General features: G+C 32.3%; 1 long non-coding RNA gene across 1 annotated transcript; it reads right to left on the bottom strand.

Annotated features, from left to right (window-relative positions):
- Positions 1-311: 311 nt before the first annotated feature.
- On the bottom strand, positions 312-941 carry LOC146949499 (uncharacterized). Its single transcript, XR_015025420.1, has 2 exons — positions 806-941; positions 312-678 (listed from the first exon to the last, which is right to left on the bottom strand). It is a non-coding gene; the product is annotated as an uncharacterized LOC146949499 (long non-coding RNA).
- Between the last annotated feature and the right edge of the window lie 3,964 nt (positions 942-4,905).

Genomic DNA, 4,905 nt, shown 5'->3' with positions numbered 1-4,905 from the left:
ATTTTATAACAAATATCAAACAAAGTACTGAGACATGAAGTTTGGTATTGTTATTTAATTCAAATATCAAACGAAATATTGAAAGGTGAAATTTAATATTAGATCAAATGAGATTAGACAAGATATAATCAAAACATGAGAATAGTTTTGAGAGTTTTGGGACAATAATGTTGCACTCAATGGTCTCAATGATGATCAACCATAAAAATAAGTTTGATTGTTGTTTTGAGAATACACAATGAGAACATTCGTTATCTTCTGTCAATGTATATGAGTAAAAGAGATCATCTAACGAAGAGAAAAAGTGAATATTCGTTAATTATAATTTTTTTCATTCCACAAAGCAAATTATCATCAATTATTCATTATTGGGAGCCTCTAGTTACATAATTACAACTATGGAGATCATGTTGAATTCTTGTCAAAACTTATATATTTCTTTTTGGAAAAATATAATTTTCAGCATGAAGTATTTGTTGCATGCCAATACTTTTAGGACTTCTATTCTCATGATCTTGATCATGGATACTCAAGCTGTTGATTGCATAATTAAGGTAATCAAGTTGAAGATTTCTTGTTGTGCTTTGAAGTATACTATTTGTTCCTGGATCACTTCCCTTCCCTCCACTTCCGGTACTTTTAGGTGGTTTTGGTTTATATCCATTGTCACGACATGTTCTGTTCATATGCAACAAAATGGTTAGTTCATGTACACTATCAAATGCAAATTATGATGCAAATACTAATCAAATTATTCATATGAGAATGATTACTGGATGAAAACATTAATCAAGTATATACTTACATGATAATAGTCATAGATTCTTTAGTGGAAGATTTATAATTGGCTGTTTGCAGCATTGTCAAGAGCTATGAGAGAATAACACAAAATATCTTATAGTAGAAAATGTTAGTGTTCTATGTTTTGTTGTAGTATGTTGTGGTAAGGTTGAAGATTTGATTTATAGGGAATGAAGTATGTAGGAATGATTGAAAAAAAATACTACAACGCGTAAGTTTTCAAATTTTCAAGCTTCAACACTTTTCGTTATTTCTATTCTATCGGTCCATGGTCAACTTTTGTTCTTGCATGTGGCACATTGTTTGACTAAGCACGGTAATATTTTGTATACTTTATTTTATTTTATTTTATTAGAATATCTTGTATATTTTATGTCAATATGTATATATGATGGTATATATGATGGTAAGAACTTTGTCTTTTTTTGCACGAATTGTATTATAATATATATGTCTTTAATGCATTTTTAGTCCCTTTTTTACAAAGGTGACATTGTAGACGTGAGTCGAGACGCGCAATGAGGAATCAATCAACTTGATAAGTTAAATTCAGAAACAACGGTTGCAGTTTAACTTCTTATAAATAATAGAAGAAAAATGCTATTTGTCCCGATAAATTAGTTCACGACCAGACCACGACAGTGTTAAATTAAGTGCAGCATCAATCTACCTTTTATTCCACCCACTCCTGAATTGTAGCAATTGCTAATCCAACGGTTATAAACTATTCGGGATAAATTCTGGACAAATAGAAAGGCAAACTTGTGATCGCATGAACAAGTTAAGAAACTAAATACATTTTTTTCTTAAATTGTCTATTCAATATTTTAAAAATATAAAATTTATTTTTTTAATATAACTTTATCTTTTAATTTTTTTTGTTTCTTTTTAAATTTTTTTTTTTTAGTTTCTTTAACTTGTGTTCTTAAAAGAAGTTAACATAACCTTATAAATAAAAATGCCACAACATTACTTTTGCATGGCGACATATGTCACGACAATTGATCAAATTGGAATGTTGACTTTCCTCTATTAATAAAACTGAAAATAAGGACTTTTAGGTCTGAACTCATCCATCTCTTTTCAAAATTTCAAAGAGTTGGACCATTTACTTGGTTATTATAATCATACAAAAGCTAGTAGGATGTTAGTGGATACGAGTACGAATACAAGAGATGGTTATTATAACATGAACATGATAAAGTTAAAATTTCAATTCACAACAAACACACTATTATTATGATTTGGTATTTTTAATTATAATCGATCAATTTTATATACATAAAAAAGGAATACAAGGACTACTCAATCCTTACAACAGAATAAGTACGAACTTAGCATCATAGTGGAAAAGAATTGTACCACCCTTTATCATGGGTTTCATAGCCCCATTAAATTATTGTACTAGAAGTAGAAGTAGTATATCTTTTAATACAACAAAACACCTGCAACAAAGACACACAATGACACAACAACTAAGGACAATACTATATCTTGACTAGGCTTATATCTCACATGCTCTTAGGCTTAAATATAAATTTGGTATCTTAAAAGGCAAGTCCTGCACAAGCCATGCATAAAAGGCAAATGATTACACTAGCAAAATGCTGGAACCGAAACTGTTGAAACCAAAAAAACAGGTAGGAAAAATCAATAGGTCACGCCTAGACAATTTAAAATTGATAAATTTGATCTATGATTTTAAAAGTTCATTTGGATCTCTTACCTTTAAAATCCGTCAATTTGGTTCCTTAACTTATGCAAGTTAATGCATATTGGTTCTTCAACTTATGAAAATATACTATTATATCAATCTACAGAGGGATCAAGTTGCATGAATTAGCATAAGTCAAAGGACTATATTGCTTTAGCTTACATATGCTAGAAGAAGACTAAATTGACCGATTTTAAAGTTAGAGGACTAAAATGAACTTTTAAAATAAATTAAGAGACTAAAATAGTACTTAGCTGCTTGAAAACTTATCTAATAGATTTTGTTTACAAAAAACCAACGTACCATACTAACATCATACAACAGTTAGCCATTATAGTATATAGACACCCAGAAGTGTGGCTAAAAAAGATTAATCAACGCTTAATTTTTTTCTCTGACCCTACGTATGCGGGAGCTTTAGTGCACCGAGTTTCCCTTAATCTTTACCTCTCTCTTCTTATTACCTCACTTAACTATCTCATATATCATTTCATTATCTTTCTCTCTCAAGGTATTGATTGATTTTAAGTGTCTACAAATCATTTTCCATCAATGAATATAGGTAGTCGGGAGAAGTATTATAAACAATATAAACTAGGGGGTAATAAATACACATAAGAGATAGCCGCCGTATTCCTTTTTTTCTAAACCTATAACCGCCGTACTCTTTTCTTCGTCACACAAATTTCAAATCCGCCGCCATCATCATGTAGATCAAATGGATGGTGGTGCGGCGAGGGTCTTTGTCCTCCGCACCACCGTACCTTTCTGACGTGCGGTTGCTCTCTGTCATCGTAAAGGTTGGTTTGTGTTTTTGGTGTTTTTTATTTGTTTCGTTTGGCTGAGATGTTGGTGGGTTTTGTGGTGTGTCGTTGGATGCTTGTCGGTGGTTGTTTGGTTTTCGTGGGTCTCAGACTATTTGATTTGTTTTCTCTTTTGGTTGTGGTGGAGGTTATGTTTGCTCGCAACACAGGTGGTGATGGATCGGTCATGATGGTGGTGATGGATCATATCTAGGTTCGCTTACGAACTTATATGGTTTCAATGATTCTTTGGTTGTGTTGGTTTGTGGTACTTCATAGTGGTGTCGATTTTGAGTCTTTTGTGGTGGGGCTCGTGGTAGCTTTTGGTGGTGATGCTTGTGGTGGTTTTGGGTGGTGCTGCGCGTGGTGGCTGGTGTTGCTTTTAGGTGAGGGTTAATGGTGTTTTTTGTGGTGGTCAATGGTAGTTTTGCTGACGGTGGTGTTGATTTTTGTGGTGGTGTTTGTGGTGATTTTTGGTGATGGTACAAGGATTTTTGGTTGGCTTTTGCGGTTGTTTATGAGGTGTGTTTTTGGTGAAGGTGCTTAGGAGAGCTAATGGTGGTGTTTGGGGTTTTTGTCCCGACTGTTTTTCAAAGGTTGTTGGTTGTGGTGTAGGTTTTTAAGTTGGTATTCAGCGGTTGTGTGCGAGCAGCGGAATGTGGGTGGTAGAAGTTGTTTTTGTGGCAGTTGTGACGATGCTTGAGGATTTTGTTTATGTTGTTTCGTTGATCGTGGTGTTAGCTTTGTTTTGGTGTTTCTATTTATTGATTTCGGAGACAGTCCTTTGTTAGGAAGCGTTTCCTATAGGTTTTTGGATTTTTCTTTATTTTCACGGATGTATGGGTTTTCCATTGGGTGCTTCCCATCATCCTTTGTTTGTTGCTACTGTAAGACTCCTAGCCTAACACTCCTTGTACTGGTTAAGATTCATTGCTATATATATATATATATATATATATATATATATATATATATATATATATATATATATAAACTAGGGGGTAGCTCATTTAGTTGAGTAAAGAAATTAAATGAGTTGTCAATGTCATGTAAATGCAGCTTAATTGCTAGCTCCATAGACATTGGAATGGTGAGAACGGGGTTCGAACTCTGAATTCCTCACTTCTCCATATTTTTAATGTGAGTCTGGAAATTAAGATATTTGACCAAAAAAAGAAGAAATTAAATGAGTTTAAGGTTTAGAGCTCAAATTCTAAAAAGGGGAAAATATTAACATCACAATTAACAAACTGATATATATATATATATATATATATATATATATATATATATATATATATATATATATATATATATATATATAGGATTGTGACACTTAAAATAACTTTACATGGCGACATTGAAACCACAAATAGATCAATGGGAATGTAGACATTTTCTACTCGTTCTTTTTCTTTTAAAATTTTTCAATGAAGTAGAGTTTTTCAAAATTTTCAAAGAAGTAAAGTGTTGATTTGGTTGGTAAAATCATGTAGCTTGATAACTTATAGGAGATGGATAGTTAACTTGATTGAACCAAGTGTCTTAAAAGGAGCTAAAATTAAAGGTTTGGGATTTGAATTTTGG

The sequence above is a fragment of the Medicago sativa genome, chromosome 2 (genome assembly GCF_051527215.1).
Source record: "Medicago sativa cultivar Bolivia chromosome 2, Bolivia_mono, whole genome shotgun sequence".
NCBI lineage: Eukaryota > Viridiplantae > Streptophyta > Magnoliopsida > Fabales > Fabaceae > Medicago > Medicago sativa.
The sequence above is the reverse complement of the archived record's forward strand: the minus strand, read 5'-3'. Positions and strand labels throughout refer to the sequence as shown.